Genomic DNA, 17,467 nt, shown 5'->3' with positions numbered 1-17,467 from the left:
ATTCCAGGGATACAGTATGTCTGAAAGCAACCAGGGAAAACTTTGTGGACAGAAAAAGAAAAGTGAGGTGCTCATTGTTGCTTCAATAGCTGAGGGAATTATTGCTGTGTGCTGATGTCGATAGCTTTCAAATGTGAAATCAGACAATAAAGACAAGAGACAAAATAGACAGGTGAATATTGGTATGAAGAAGGGCTTTCTTGACAGTGGTACAAAAATAAAATGGGCTGACTTGTGAGGTCCTGAGTTCTCTATAACTGGAAAAAAGTCTAATAGAGTTTAGAAAACTCTTTTCAATATGCTGTGAAGAAGACTTGTGTTAGGAGGGTGAGAGAACTAAATGGTTCTGATATAATTTCTAATGCCCTTTTGCAAGAGTTTTGAGAGAGGGAGGCTGAGAAAATGTTTTGAGTTGGCAGAAAGCTAAAGAAACAAAATAATTAGTTTTTAAAAGTACTAAGGCCTTTTCAAATTAAAAACAAACATGGTGAGAAGCAAATATAGTAGTCTTAATTCATAAGAACTCCAAACTAACAAAGAAGGTCAGAAGTCTGTTTTATAACGGTTTAGCCTTATCCTAGAGTGAGTAACATTGGGCACTCGCTTTCTAGGTGTCACTGAATGGTGTAAATGATTATAAGATGCTTAACAATTATTTTGGAAAGGAACAAAAATGTTTGTAAGGTAATGGGCAAACGACATCCACCCACACCCCTCATTAAGGGTTTGTACCATGTTCTACCAGTAGAAGTAGTTATGTTTGCCAGGGCACTTCAAATGTACCATTCACCCACACGCTCACCTCTGTGCTTGGAAATGACTATTGACTATATAAAAATGTGCTTGGAGAGCTGTCCATCTTTCAGTAATAGAGACTATTCTTCAGCTACAGTTAAGGAAAGGAACAGACTAAATTGTAAAAATGGCCTGAGAACATTAATTTTACTTAAGACTTGGGAAACAATTTTCCCTTTTCTCTCAAAGCATTTTCTCATTTGTTATTTTTCTTCATGAAATCCTTGAGATGGGTTTGATAAATATTTTAGGAGAGAAAAAAAAAAACAGTCACAGAGAGATTACAGTAGCAAACAAACAGAATCCAGTGAATGAGCCTTATTGTCATTGGGAACTCTTGTGACTGGAACTCCTCTAAGAAGATATAGAAAGTGCTGACTGTAGAAAAAAGTCTGGGCCTCTGGAGTCACCAAGGCATGATGTTCCGGAGTGTGAAGGCCCTAGAGACTGCCCACCCGAGTCTCATGTCACAGTGGGAATTGGGAGCTGGAAGGACTACAAGTGGCACCCCCACATCCCTGACACACAGGCCATTGTTTTAACAACGCACCACGGTATTTGGAAGGTACCATCTGAGTATTATCCATTCCTAACATATGCTTTTTTTATATTTTTTTATTCCTGCAAGTCACTTCATTTCAGGCTGCTCTTTGGAAACTTTCCCTGGCAATTATGCACAGTGGGCTGCAATGCGCCACCGCCACCACCCCCACTTGGCCCTGGGGCTGTATTCCCTCAGTGACAAAGGCCTGTTGGAAGATGTGGGTGAGGAGAGCAGAGCTCGAGGAGAGGAGGGGTAATCCAAGGGCCCTGCGGTCTCCTGACTTTATTTCCAGACTCTTGATGAAGACTGTTTTGTTTGTTTGTTTGTTTGTTTTTTAAAGATAATTTTCAGGGTTCAGCAAAGTTTTGTTTGTAATGGCACAAACATGGTTGAGTTGAAAATTTTGGGAGATAGAGAGAGGGAGGGTTCTTTGCCTGCCTCTGACTAAGGGAAGTGATGTTAAACAGTGGGGCTGGCTCTGGAAGGGAATGATTTATGTGGATATAGGATGAACCTGAAATAGTCACCATTTTGTTCATTAGAAGTTTCCCAGTGCCCTGAATCATCATGGTTGCAAGAATTACCCTTATAAGTGGCCTTCACTATATTCTGTGTCAGGTTCTCATGACCTCCCTTGGCTCTGGACGTTCCGTATGACTGAGGTTAATGCTGTGGATAGCCTTTCACAAAATGCCTAAGATTGATATTTTTCCAATAGAGGCTCAGGTTCTCATTTCTTTTAAATATATTGCCTCCCTCCTCAGCATTTATATCTATGGCTTAGAGCTAGGTAGAGTATTTATGTTTCAAATATATGTTAGCCTACTGACAAAAATCATGTTGGTTACAAATTTTTATTATTAAGAAAAATGGCAGGTAGGGAAAATGGCTGTCATCGTCACATTAGAAGGCTGAATTCCCCTTTTCCCTCAAGTATTGGTAAAGGCTGACTCCTTTTACATTTATAATATGTGTTGATACATTTTATGAGATCCTTTTCTGTCAACTCTAATGTGTGAGTGGCCTGAGTTTTGAGTGCGTGGGTGAAATAATTGGTTATGTAAGCAGTAGTCTGCTATAGCAACTGCCTCGGGCTAAGGCTTTTTGATGCATAACACATGTTACAATTATAAGTGGAGGTGAAAGTCAAAATAAATTCTCACATTCATATATCTGAATGTCTTCTTTTTTCTATATGTGTCAGTGTCTGGTTAAAGCACATTGCACCCAGAAATTGGAAATACTAATGTATTCTAAGACAAAAGCAAGAAAATAAAATTCCTGCCTAAGGATGGGCTAAGTCACCTGTGGAAGGATATTAAGGGATGAACAGTATTCTGAGAACCAGGCTCCTTGATCCACCAAAGACTTACGATGCCAGCACACCTTGTCCTTCAGGGCTATGTCTTGGCTTCATTTCCTAAATAAAATGCAAATGTCTTCCTATTTTCTGTTGATGACCCACTTTTTGGGTCCTGTTATAACACTTGGTCTATTCTCCTGAACTTTGGAACGCCCCTATATTCTTGGAGCCACCCTACATTTTCAAGTCCTCCTAAACCATTTTCAATACCGTGGTATAGCCCTAGGCTCCATCTATATAGGAGAGGGGATTGGTCTGTAAAGAGTCAAGGCCAAACAGGTCCACCTGCTGGTCAGATGTGGCATCCTGTAGGTCTACAGACATGATAGTAAAGATGACACAAATCAACTCTACTGAGCTCTCTTGAATAGGGAAACTGGAGAAATTTATCAGTATGTCTCCAGCGCTATCCAACCAATATAAAGCCAGCTTAGCTTCTTCTTTCTCTCTTTGCCTCATTAATGTACATCTTGTATTTTATGTGCTCAATGCCTTCCTTGTTTCATCTCCCTTTCCCTCCCCATATCACTATGAGCTGGAGTTAGCCTGAACTGTTTGTTCCACAGAAACTGTTCTTTCTATGCCACCAGGTCTCTCTAATGATAAGCCCAGCTGCCACAATTGGTTATTTTCTTATTTGGCCTCTTGGGAGCATTGAACACTGTTGATGAAACTCCTTCTTGAAATGGTAGTACCTCTGATTATGGAATGCCATTTATCCTGGTTTTCCTCTTACTTTTCGGCCATTCATCTCTGTCTTCATTTGTAGCTATTGTCATTTGTTTGTTTCCTCTGCTATTGCCCAAAATGTTGATATTCCTTAGGCTTCTGTTTTAAACTTTCTTCTACACATTCTTTCAGAGCAATCATCTACTCTCATGATTCAACTGTCATCTTTGATATTGTGAAGCCTAAATCTTTACTTTCAATTCATATCCTCTCTCTCTCTCTCTCTCTCTCTCTCTCTCTCTCTCATCTGACCTATCTGTAAACTATCTCCCAAATATCTCTCTTTAACAGCTTTCTCATCTCAGTCTCTACATGTCCAGAGCAGAGCTAAGCAAGATGCAATCAATCTGGGAGTCATCCTTGATATCTCCTCCTGCCCCCTCCCACAACTATTTCATCACCAAGTCCTATGAACATACCTCTGCAGTATCTTTAATATCTGTTCAAATCTCTTGATTTCTATTGACATTCTATCATAATTCCAGCCATTATCATTGCCCATCTAGATGACTTCATGGATGTGTCCATGGACTCATCTTGGTGTCTTCAGTCAAGAAACCCTCCTTCACGTTATTCCCTAAACTGCCATTAGTGTGATATTTGTAAAATTAACTTGATATGTCACTACTTCACTTAAATCACTCAGGATCTCTCCACACAATCATGAAAAATTCAAACTCCTTAACCAACTCAGAGCTTTGTGACCTTGCCCTTCCTAGCACACCAGCCTCATCTCTCTCCACTCCCACCCAGACACTGTGCTCTCTGGCCATGTAGAGTGAAGCACAGGGTCGCTAAATGTGCCATGCACCCATGCTCTTCTCTCCACCTCCTTCACAAATTCCTCAGCCTTGTTGATTCCTGGTGTGACCTCATCTGTAAGCCTTCCTTGACAAGCACCATACTCAAGACTCTGAAATGGACTCTTCTTATGGACTTACACTAAGCGCAACACTCCTTCACCTGCCTCCCCTTCCAGGCACCCCAAAACGGGTCTTGTGCACTTTTGTGTCCCCAGCACCCTGGGTGTACCTGGAAGAAATACGTCATCCATGGGATTGTCCTTTGAAATTTGCACGCTGACTTTCCGGCTTGCACAGCACTGTCTTGTGATTTGGTTAGTGTGAGCCAATCCACCTGGCTCTGAGATGCTGCACAGAGTAGAGACTCAAACTATGAACCTTGAAGAGCTTCCAAGATCTTAGGTGCTATGAATTTTTTTTAATGATCAGCTAACTTTTATTAGAGGCCAAATAAATCCTTTAGGATTTTTATTTTTTATTTAGAAATAAAAACTTTATAACCTACTTCATGAATTGAACCTCTCTTTACAAACGGATATCATGGCTTAGGTCCTGAGACATAATAGGGGTTTGGTTGCAAGCAGAGAAAATTTTCTGCAAAGAGGAGACAAAGTGTGCTTTAAAGCATAGAGCTTCAGAGGACAGAATTTATTCTGAATTTGTTATTTGAAATGGACAAATTTCTTGGGCTGAGATTATGGCAAAAGGTGCCTGGCAGACAGATCACACTAACTCATACCTTGCCCAAAGAATTCTATTGTATATTCAGAAATGTAAATGTTAAAAATAATAGTAATAGGTGAATTAAGGTCACAGTTAATAAATAACCATTTCTTTTGGTGTCAAGAAAGATGTGTTTTAATGAGCGTCCTTCACTGGGTTATCATGTTAAGGGCAGAGATGGCAGGAGCTCTGCTAGTGGGCATAGGAAGAGAAGGGAAGTCTTCTATGGAGACCACTTCTGAGTGTAGGCCACGGGTGGACATAACTACTGTGTCTCAATAGCTTTTCCTAAAGTAGAAAAAGGACAGGAATAAATGAAAGCTCCTTTCGTAGACAATCAGCCAATCAATACTTTTAAATGCAGCAGTATTACATGTCACATGGTCCTCTAAAGATGTTACGTGTTTAACCTGGCCTGTGTCAACTATCACACAAGTTCCAGTGATCCTATTATAATTTATAGCTTTTAAAAGGCAGCATGTGAAGACGTCAATATAAATTCACTTTTGAGCTCCATACCTTAAGCAAGTTGAGAATGTTAAAAAGGATTTAAAAGGTAGGAAATCAGCGAAGAAAGAGAAGTGAGAGTCTGTAGATAAGCAATCTGAAACTAGTATTAAGCATATGAAGGAATAGTATATTCACCAAGGAAATGAGAAGAATGAATATATGAGGCTTTCCTTATTTTGTAGTATTCATACAGAGATCCTGGACCACTTAATTAATAAATAAATGAGTATTGTAATCCATAATCTAGAATAGATTTAGAAAATGCCAATGCATTCAGTAGAACTATAATAAGAAATCAGTAAATTCACTAAAAACTGGAGATGTATTCATTTTCTCATAAAACTAAATAGAATTGGACTTACTATATATGTTTCACTTCATAAACACAAAAAGGTCTAAAGAAAGTTAATTCATAGTTTTGTCATAAAATACCAAGTAAAATATGGAAAAAATTAAATAAAGTAAAATCAGTTACCTAACAATCCAATAATTTTATATAGCCATATGCCTTACAGAACTAGAATATAAAATGCTTTGGGTATATATCTAAATTTTCTACTTCTTTGCAATACCTTCGGGGAATTTCTATACTAATAATGCATAATAGCAACCCTACTTTACCAATGTCAGATTTGCAAGAGTTTTCAATTGAAACAATAATAATCTATTTTTGCTCAAAGAAGATCTTGCCGCCCCTTGGTTGAGTAGGCTCTTTGCATTCTTTATTTTTCCCATGGAGGTGAGTATTTCTGATTTTGTCATCATGGAGTCACTGCTCAACAGCTAGTGGCTAATACCATGCTGTCATTACAGTTTTCTGCTTTATCCTAACATGTCCTGCTTGCAAAGAGCAGGGACAGGATACAGTGATTGCAACCAGCACCTTAGGAAGGCAGCAGTAGGGCAGGGCACATGGCTCTGGAAAGATGCTATTTATTCAAATTTGGTCTGTGTTGACTGTCAGGAAAGTGCCGGCGGTTCTAATAGAATCTATAGCTTTAAAAAGTCACAGAGTGAATACTTCAAAATTCTATTTAGAATACAGAGCTATTGCCTGTTATCATGAAACAGAAGAAGCTAATTGATTTCTATGAACATTGGCTTCAAAGATATCATTCAATCTATCTGTTAATCCAAAATTATTTATTAAGAGCCAGCTCTGGGCCTGACAGTAGATAAGTACTCTTGAGAGCAGGAATGGAGGGCAAGTTAAAAATTTCATTATAAGATATTTTTCCTGGCATCAGAAATAGTATCTTCAAATTAAAGGAGACAAGGTGAGATGTGCTCGGAGGTATGTTACTGTCGGGGCACTTCAGCTTGGAGAAAGCAGAAAGCAGTGCTGACTGAGGATGGAGGCGGTTTCTGGAGAAGAGAAGAGAGCAGTCCTTGAAAAAGAGTGACATGGCATGTCAAAGAGAGGACTAGAGTGGGGGTTAGTGTGCCTGTGATACAGGAAAGAAAGAGGGAGGGGCAAAAGGTGGGAGAAAGTCAGGGAAGAAGGAAGCAGATAATTCAACATCGACTCTACTCATTCTTTCCACTAGGTATCTTCAATGCGTCATCCATGTGAGGTGAATGTGACTATTCCTATTTTATAGATATGAAAACTAAGACTCAGAGAATTCCAGCAAGTCACACAGCAGAACATAGCAGAGCCAGGCTAATTCAGGTCATTTTACCTGAATGTGGTTTATCGCTCACCATAGACCAAGGGTGGGCAAACTTTTTGACTCGAGGGCCACAATGGGTTCTTAAACTGGACCGGAGGGCCGGAACAAAAGCATGGATGGAGTGTTTGTGTGAACTAATATAAATTCAAAGTAAACATCATTACATAAAAGGGTACGGTCTTTTTTTTTTTTTAGTTTTATTCATTTCAAACGGGCCGGATCCGGCCCGCGGGCCGTAGTTTGCCCATGGCTGCCATAGACAGTCTAGTGTCAACCAACACTAGCTCCTGATAGTTTACATGGAGTTGTTACTGGTTTGCAAGAAGTATCTCTTTTAGGAATAAGCTTCATAATTTGTTTCATTTCTCAATAAGATGTTTCAGCAACTGCTATGCCTTTGACACTATAGTGAAATATTTTAAATTCAGCAAAGGATCACAACGTTTGTTATCTTATTAACACGTGCTTAAAACTCTAAGCATCAGTGACACGAGTAATATTATTGTTAATGTGAAAAAAACCAGAATTATGTTTGAAAAAAAATGCCTAACACTAGAATTAACAGCCATCTCTCTAATTAGGAAGCACCTGTTTTTAGTCTAGGTCTGAAATTGCCTCTCTCTGTCTCTCTCTGTCTCTCTGTCTCTCTTTGTCTCTCTCTCTCTCTCTCTCTCTCTCTCTCTCTATCTCCCCTCCCCCTCCTCTCCCTTTCCCCTACTCTCCCTTTTCCCTACTCTCCTTTCCCCTCTCCGCCTCTCCTCTCCACTTCTCTTTTTCTCTTTCTCCCTTAGTCTGACTGATTATTTCTCACATAAACATTTATTCAACTATTAAATTATACAGAACTGACAGTTGTATATATCTTCTAGGCTGTACTTGCTAAATAATTTTCACTCCATCCATTTAACATTTTAGCATATTTCCCTTACATCAAGACTTCTTTAAAAGCATACACATGGATTATTATATCATATGTGCATTTTAAAATATACACAAAATGTAAGTAATTACAAAGAGTAGGATAAATAATAACTGTAGACAGAATTTTAATATTTTCTTGTCATACTCCAATGGATCATCCTGGGTGTGCATATCCCATTTATGAGAAGCCTGAGAAGTTACAAATAAATAGTAAACTTTTTAAGAGCTGAAAATATGTGTAAATTGTGAATTTGTGTTGCACAGACATTGAAAATGGAGCATTTGCTTGAATTATGCAAGCAAATTTTAATAAATTTTATCTAATCAACTAGACAAAAATCAGAATAAGGGTAAAAACCTGGTATATCTTTACAATTAATACTCCACCAGTGGGAGGATCTGGCCTCTGGAAGGACTCAGTGATTATTTCTTGCACAAATGAATGAGTGTGAATATATACAAGCTTAGGGTGAATCGAAATGGCCACAGCCAGTGAAGCAGACTTTTGCAAACCCCTCCTGTTCTATTTAGTTGGATTATTTTCTTGACCAATTTATTATTATTATTTTATTTTTTAAAATCTAGAAACTAAGAGCATCCATATACTTCGATGAATTTTTTTAAAGGCAAGCAACAGAAGTTGGGCTAATAAGTACAATTTTGAATAAGCCATAACAGTGTTGACTTTTACTAGCGATGACAGTATTAAAGCTACTCTTTCTTATGGTTAGTATGACTTAGCAGGTAAAACTTAAATATGTAACTGCTAATACTAAATTTACAGGCATCTTGTGAAACGAAAGAAAATTAAATCATTTGTTGAATTCAATCAAGATACATTGTTGAACTTCTGGTCACGATGGTGGCATAGGTAAACACAGTACTCAGATCCTCCCACAATGACATAAAAATGCAATTAAACTACAGAACAACCATCATTCAGAACCACCTGAAATCTAGCTGAATGGAAGTCCTACAACTACAGATATATAGAAGAAGCCACACTGAGACTGGTAGGAGGGGTGGAGACGCAGAATGGGCTCCCATGTGTGGCAGGGATATCTTGGCTGTGGAGGTTCTAATTGTGGAGTGAGGGGTCTCAAAACTATACCAGACACCCAAGCCCGGGGTTCCAGTGTCAGGAAGACAAGTCCCCGGGACTTCTGGCTGTAAAAACCAGCAGGGATTGTGTCTGAGTGAGGCAGAGGACTACTGGAGTCCTAGGCAGTTTATCTTAAAAGATCCACGCAGACTTATACTCACTCCATCTGAGCTCCAGTGCCGGGGAGGCAGGTTGAAAGGTACCAGGGGCATATGAGTAGGAACTGAATTGTCTGCATCAGGATGAGAGTTGGGGTCTGGGCAGCTTTCTGCCAGACAACAGTGCTGTCAGAGTCCATTGTTCCTTTTCTGAGACCTCCCCACAGAGCCAGCAGGGGACACCATGTCTGAGTCTCCATCAGCTAGGCTCACACTGCTTTCTCTGCCCTGGTGATTCCCTGAGACCCTGCCTCACCCAATTTGCAAGCCCATCCAAGCCTTTTCAGTGATTTTTTTTCCATACAACTGGCCTCTCTTGCCTTATGCTTCAGACTTTGCTACCATCCCTCAAACAAGCAGCATCTGGCCTCTTTAACCCCCTACCTCTTGCTAAGTGGCCCCATGCCCTGGAAATAGCAGCAGCTCACCTTGGTTCACAGCATGGCCTCTCCCAGGCATCTCCCAGCCCAATACCAATAGCAGGCATCTGGTTATTGCTTTGTAGGTCTTGCTGGGTGTCCACAGGCAGGTGGCTGACTTTGTACCAATCGAGAGGTTCCAGAGATATTGCACTGGGTAAACAGCTTCAGACCATACCAGGTTACATCCCTACCACCTTCACAAGTGATACATTCAAGGGGTGGACTCGGTGAGCATCAAAGCCCCACTGAAGCAAGTCCTGCTTCATGGATTTACTCCTGTGCAGCTAATCCTCCACTGTAGTTGCAACTGGTCCTTGCAGCCAAATGGCCTGGGGGGCGGGGGGAGGGTGCAGTTAATCCCTCCCAGTGACACCAACAGCTGTCTAGGCTCAACTACAACAGGGCACACAGCCCACACAAAAGCACATGTGGAGCTCCCAGCTCAGGTGACTGGGGAGGCTGTTCCACTGGGCCTTACAGGACATCTGCTGCACCAGGCCACTCTACCAAGTCCAGGAGACCTAGCAGGTCTATCTAATTCACAGAAACAAACATAAGGAAGCAGCCAAAATGCAGAAACAAAGAAATAGTTCCAAATAAAAGAACAGCAGAAGTATCCAGAAAAAAAAAAAAAAACTAAATGAAATGGAGGCAAGTAATCTACCAGATACAGAATTCAAAACAATTGTTATACGGATGCTCAAGGAACTTAGTGATAACTTCAACAGCATGAAAAAGGACATAAGAGCTGGAACCGGTTTGGCTCCGTGGATAGAGCATCAGCCTGCGGACTGAAGGGTCCCGGGTTCGATTTTGGTCAAGGGCATGTACCTGGGTTGCGGGCACATCCCCAGTAGGAGATGTGCAGGGGGCAGCTGATCGATGTTTTTCTCTCATCGATGTTTCTAACTCTCTACCTCTCTCCCTTCCTCTCTGTAAAAAATCAATAAAATATATTTAAAAAGGAAAAGAAAAAGGACATAAGAAGCATAAAAAAGATCCAGTCAGGAATAAAGAATACAGTAACTTAAATAAAATAAATTACAGGGAATTGACAGTAGGGTAGATGACACCAAGAATCATATGAGCGATTTGGAATATAAGGAAGCAAAAAATACCCAATCAGAACAGCAAAAAGATGATTTTAAAAAATCCCAAAATAAGAACGTAGTGTAAGGAGCCTCTGGGACAACTTCAAGCTTACCAGCACTCACATTATGGAGATGCTGGAAGGAAAAGAGAGAGAGCCAGAAATTGAAAACCTATTTGAAAAAATGACAGAAAACTTCACTAACCTGGTGAAGAAAATAGAATACAGGTCCAAGAAATGCAGAGAGTCCCAAACAAGATGAACCCAAAGAGATTTTGTTTTTATATATTGTTCAGGATGAAGAGGACAGTATCTAGCTTGGCACTCAGAATAAAACCTGATAGAAAGTGCATAACTGTACTAAATATGCTAACATTAAATTAAGAAAGCACTTCTTTACATCATTAAGTAAAACATATCAGAACATTTGGATATTTAATGTTAATAATTTTCTATGTTGATAATGGATGTTTATAGGCATAATTAAAACATAAATCATTGCATATACAAATGATCCTTCCATTTTTAAATATCAGATCAGTATTAGCAGTACAAAACAATGCTGATTGGTAAAATGTAAGGTTTGTATCCATGGTAATGCCTTAAAATTTAAAACTAACAATTTGCTACCATATAGTGTGTTTTGCTGTCCTGACTGCCATAGTCTCTGAAATAAGCACCTTAATAAATTATATTTTGCTCAATTTCAAATAATAAGGTTTAATGATTATTTTAAACCAACAGCAATAAGAAATTTTTGTGGTTTAGTACTGATTGTGAAAAAAAGAAATGTGTTTTTAATACACAAACTCCAAATTAAGTTTGGGTTTAAAAACCAAATAAGACATTAGTTATTAAAAGTTTACCACTATGTCAATAGGAGAGAATCCGTAACTGATAAAGTGATATTCTATATGATTTCTCACTGAAAAACTGCAACATAAAAAATAAATGGAAATAAAACAAACAGCAATTTCACATCAAAATGGGAAGATTTAGGTAACATTTTAACTTAAATATTGACCAATCTCCGGGGGGGAGGGTTAGGAGGGGGGGGAGGCAATCAAGTGTGTAAATGGAATGGAATTAAAAGGACCTCTTCTTGCAAAAACCGGTTTGGCTCAGTGGATAGAGCGTCGGCCTGCAGACTCAAGGGTCCCGGGTTCGATTCCGGTCAAGGGCATGTACCTTGGTTGCGGGCACATCCCCACTGGGGGGCGTGCAGGAGGCAGCTGATGGATGTTTCTCTCTCATTGATGTTTCTGGCTCTCTATCCCTCTCCCTTCCTCTCTGTAAAAAATCAATAAAATATATTTAAAATAAATAAATAAATAAAAGGTCCTCTTCTGAAACCCCAATAACGAAGTGAAGTTATCATAGAGAGACTGCAGGCACAAATCAAAGAACCATCATTTCCTCCATACTCTCTCTCTACACACACACACACACACACACACACACACACATACTCACACTCACACTTTCTTTACAGTTGGTCAAATCCCATTATCATATAAAGGAAAAAGCACCTCCTGCCTGTTCCACTTACACTGGAACTGAGCTATGCCATATGAGTTAAAAATAAAAAAACCTTACTACTTTCCACATTTATGAACATTCCTCATAGCTTTTGTTTTTTTCTGGATAGAACCGTGACTCCAATAGTCTTTACAGAAGTTAGTCCCCTTGATAAAGGTTGTTTTCTTGAAGGTCAGTGAGCTGAAAGGAGAATGATTGACCATGGCAAGCGGCTGAGTTTAAACACACACCGCTGCAGAAGTAACAGAGCAGTCAAAGCACAGACTGGAGGGAAGACTCCGGGTGAGAGAGATCAGAAAGGTGGACTATTTGTATGATATCAGGTAAAAAGATAAAAAAAAATCTTGGCAAAAATACAGTTTGGATTTATTCTTTAGAATTTAAGATGCTCTCCATTATTTAAAATCAGTTTCACCCACAAAATGTCTTTTATATTTCTATTACAAGGGTAAAACAATGTTAGTTGCATGTCATTGGAATGTGTAAACCTTTAGAATGGAAATTGTTTCTTTTAAAATGAAAAACATTACTCAACAAACTATTTCTTGCACATAATACACACGTAAGAGGTCATTCAAAAAGGTAAATAACAAAACAAGATCCTGGTGCTTAAATTTCATAAACCTACAGTCTAAGGGATTTTAACCTCAGTTTCCTGACTGTTCTTAATCACTAGCAATCTGAAGCATTATAATAACTAATACAGAAAATAGGTGATTTAAGATCTTACAAATGCAACATGTTGAGCGAAAGCAAAAGACAACCACTAATACTTACATAACACTTACTAGTGTGGATAAAATTATCACATTAGTAGCTAATTTGATTCTCTAAGGTAGATAGTAGTATTTCTTCATTTTTTATGGATGTGAAACACGAGGCCCAGAAACTTTAAATCCCAACCAAGCTACGCTGAGGAGGCAGAATTTAAAACCCAGGCTATCTGCTTTCTGATCCTATACATTTTACATTCGTGAAAGTATGTAGTCCACTTTTTTCACTATATATGTTGTATGTAGATATTCTTGAGTTATATTATTTCAGAAGATTTATTTAGTCCAAATAGATTAAAAGTGTTGAGCAACTCAAGACACCCCTGGAGCAGCATAGAAAATTCTTTGAGGTTGTGCTCTCTTCCTATTTAACTCAAAGCTCCAATCCCTCTCTACACATTTCATTTTATTAAACATAGGAGTTGTATGCATCTTCACAGACTTTAACTGTGTAAAAATTTTCCCAATATTTTTTGTGAACAAAGAGTATGACCGTCTTTAGTTACCCTCAGGCAAGCATTACAAATGCCTCTAAATCCTGCAGTTCTGACTGGTTGTGAACCATATGATATCTGTTTATTGGTTGCCTTGATTTCTCCTTTGAAAATGGAGGTTGTTAAAACACTTTATCACCCACTAGACTCTTCATAAGGACAACACTTTGATATTCTAGAGAGTCTACCATGTCTGGCTCTGTGCCTTGATGTACGAAGAGTTGTTGAATGGGTTTGATTATTGCCAGCTGCTAAAGATGTTCAAGACACAAGGTGTGTCAAACTCCTTCTAAGGAAAATAGTTGGTAAACACCATGTGTGTCGAGGGCCTTCAAACATCAAAACAGTGATTAAGAATGAATTCAAACCTTCTGATCAAATAGTCTTGGTAATTACTTTAAGTTAAAATTCTAGCAAACTGCTTTTCTGAAATATCTTCTCCATTAAGTAATCCAAGATTGCATAATACTGGTGATTTTCATGTCTTGATAGACAAGAAAGTAGGTATGGCTAAAAACAATCAAAATCCTCTTGATACATGCCAGTTTTACATGATGAAATTGACAATAAACTGGAAAAGAGTACATAATGGTGACATAAGAGTCCTTCAAGTGAGAAAGATCCCTGGGAAGCCATTTATTACTGGTAATGTGTTAAAGAAGTGCATTTCTTTGCACTTAGCTTATTTATTTGTCTTTTAGTTAGTGAAAATGGAAGATAAAAATGACCATATAGCCGAAACCGGTTTGGCTCAGTGGATAGAGCGCCAGCCTGCGGACTGAAAGGTCCCAGGTTCGATTCTGGTCAAGGGCATGTACCTTGGTTGAGGGCACATCCCCAGTAGGAGATGTGCAGGAGGCAGCTGATCAATGTTTCTCTCTCATCGATGTTTCTAACTCTCTATCTCTCTCCCTTCCTCTCTGTAAAAAATCAATAAAATATATTTCTAAAAAAATGACCATATATATATATGAAGAAAAATAAAATTAAGTCTAATAAGACTTTGCTAATGGTAGGTGTTGGTAAAGACCCGCATTTCAAAATGTGAACTCTTTATGTGTAACACATCGTGGTAGAACTAATAAATTGCCTTTCATTAACTTACTCATTTCACCAACATTTACTAAGTTTCTATCATGTGAAGAGCGCCTGCCAGATACATTGGTAAAAGAAGTGGTACCAATATTGATCCCCATCCATTTTGGAGTTAATTTACATAAACAGTGATATCAATGCAGGTTAATCTCAAAGAAGGTTAATAGCAGCTACAATCTATCACAGTAGTCACCCTTATCTGCAGTTGCACTTTCCAGGGTTTCAGTTACCTGTGGCCCCAACTAAGGCCCCAAAATATTAAATGGGAAATTTCAGAAATAAACAATTCATAAGTTTTAAATCTCACACTATCCTTCTCCATCCTATCCCAGATGTGAATTGTCCCTTTGTCCAGTGGATCCATGCTATATGCACTCCCTGTCCATTGTTACTCAGTAGCCATCCAGTTATCAGATAGATTGTCATGGCTTGTGTTCAAGTAACCCTTATTTTACTTAACAATGCTAGATTCACATAACTTTTATTTTAATACTAGAGGCCCTCTGCAGGAAATTTGTGCATGGGTGGGGGAGGGTCCCCTCAGCACAGTCTGCACCCTCTCCAATTCAGGACCCCTCAGGGGATGTCCCACTGCCAGTTTAGGCCCGATGCCAGGGATAGGGCCTAAACCAGTAATCAGACATCCCTCTCACAATCCTGGACTGCTGGTTCCTAACCGCTCACCTGCCTGCCTGCCTGATCACCCCTAAATGCCTCTGCCTGCCAGCCTGATTGCCCCCAATGGTCCCTCCCTGCCGGTCTGGTTGCCCCCAACTGCACCCCAGGCCGGCCTGGTCACCACACGCAGCCTGCTGCTTGGTCGTTTGGTCACCCCCTCACTAAACCCCTGCTGGCCTGGTCGCCTCACACAGCCTGTTCGGTAGTCCATTCGGTTGCGATGGTCACTTAGGCTTTTATATAGATAGATATTGTTCTATTTTATTATGTTAATAGAGGCCAGGTGCATGAAATTCTTGCACAGGTAGGGTTCTTCAGAATGGCCTATGGAGATCAGCCTGAGCTCGCACCCCCAGCCTCGCAGCCCCACCTGGCACCCTGCCTTGGCCTGGCACTGCCAGCTTGCCAGTCCTGCCCCCCCACTGCCATCAGCAGTCACCATCTGCAGGGTGATCGGTATGGCGATCAGGGCCCCTGCTCGCACATGCCTTGGCATGGTGCTGCCCATTCACCTGTTCCACCATCCTGCTGTGGTCCCGCTCCTGTTGGGGACCGTCGGGGCCTGCAGTGTTTCCACTACCACCCTCTGCCAACGCTGCATCACAGACACCCGCCAAGTTCGATGCCACCCTCTGGTCGTCAGTGCACGTCATAGCGAGTAGTCGAACTCCCAGTAGGTCTAACTCCCACCTGAGGGGACAATTTGCATATTAGGCTTTTATTATATAGGATTGTTTATCTTTTACTGTGAATAATTTATAAATTAAGCTTTCTCATAGATAGAAATGTATAGGGAAAATCATAGTATATGTAGGGTTTGTTATTATCTGTGATTTCAGGCATCCATTGGGTGTCTTGGAACATATCCCTCACAGATAAGTGGGGGAACTACTACATATCTTTACCATGCCCATCAGCCAATCAGAGCAACTATATGCAAATTAACCCAACCAAGATGGCGGCCGGCAGCCACAGAGCTGGAGCAAGCAGTAGGCTTGGTTTCCCCAATGATGGAGGAAGGCAGGCTTCCCGGCCGGCTGCTGCCTCCTCTTAAGGCAACAAAGTTTCAATTATAGAAGGTAAATAAACCCCAGATACCTGCTTCCAGTCGCCATGGCTGGAGCAAATAAAAAAAAAAAGGAAAGGCTGGGAGCTTCGGTCGCCGGGGGGCTTGGTTAGTCTGAAAACAGCCATCAGCCCTCACCCAGGCTGGCCAGGCACCCCAGTGGGGACCCCCACCCTGAAGGGGGTGTGGGCAGCCTGAAAATGGCCCTCAGCCCCTCACCCAACCTGGCCAGGCACCCCAGCAGCACCCCCCACCCTGATCCAGGACACTCTTCAGGGCAAACCAGTTGGCCCCCACCCATGCACCAGGCTCTAGTCTATATAATAAAAGGGTAATATGCAAATTGACCCTAACAGAAGAATGACTGGGAATGACTGGTCACTATGACACACATTGACCACCAGGGGGCAGATGCTCAATGCAGGAGCTGCCCTTGGTGGTCAATGTGCTCCCACAGGGGGAGCTCTGCTCAGCCACAAGCCAGGCTGATGGCTGCCAGCACAGAAGTGGTGGTGGGAGCCTCTCCTGCCTCCTCAGCAGTACTAAGGATGTCCGACTGCAGTTAGGTCTGCTTCCTGCTGGCAAGTGGACATCCCCCGAGGACTGCCGGGCTGCCAGAGGGATGTCTTATGCCAGCTTGGGCCTGATCCCCCAGGGAGCGGGCCTAAGCCAGCAGGTGGACATCCTCTGAGGGGTCCCAGACTGCAAGAGGGCATAGGCCAGGCTGAGGGACCCCCATCCCCGAGTGCACACATTTTTGTGCACCGGGCCTCTAGTATATAATAAAAGGTAATGTTTTATTATGGAATTATAAGCATACCTCCTATCATTTTACAGAAATGGTCTCCTTATTGCCAAGATGACAATCTAATTCAGTGAAATCAGGCCATCAAACATGTCTTTTATGATCTTAGAAGATCCTACATATCAAAGAGGTAGAAGGGTAAAAATAATTGTTAGGAAAGAAGGGAAATAAGAAAAAGCAGGCA

The 17,467-nt window shown here is 40.6% G+C and overlaps 1 protein-coding gene across 2 annotated transcripts in view; it reads right to left on the bottom strand.

Annotated features, from left to right (window-relative positions):
• The window catches only part of NALF1 (NALCN channel auxiliary factor 1), a 586,143-nt gene that overhangs the window by 41,111 nt on the left and 527,565 nt on the right, over positions 1-17,467 (bottom strand). The window lies entirely within an intron of this gene.

This window comes from Myotis yumanensis, unplaced genomic scaffold, assembly GCF_028538775.1.
Source record: "Myotis yumanensis isolate MYYU_CA2020_CCGP unplaced genomic scaffold, mMyoYum1.0.hap1 SCAF_3, whole genome shotgun sequence".
In the NCBI taxonomy this organism is placed as follows: Eukaryota; Metazoa; Chordata; class Mammalia; order Chiroptera; family Vespertilionidae; genus Myotis; species Myotis yumanensis.
The sequence above is the reverse complement of the archived record's forward strand: the minus strand, read 5'-3'. Positions and strand labels throughout refer to the sequence as shown.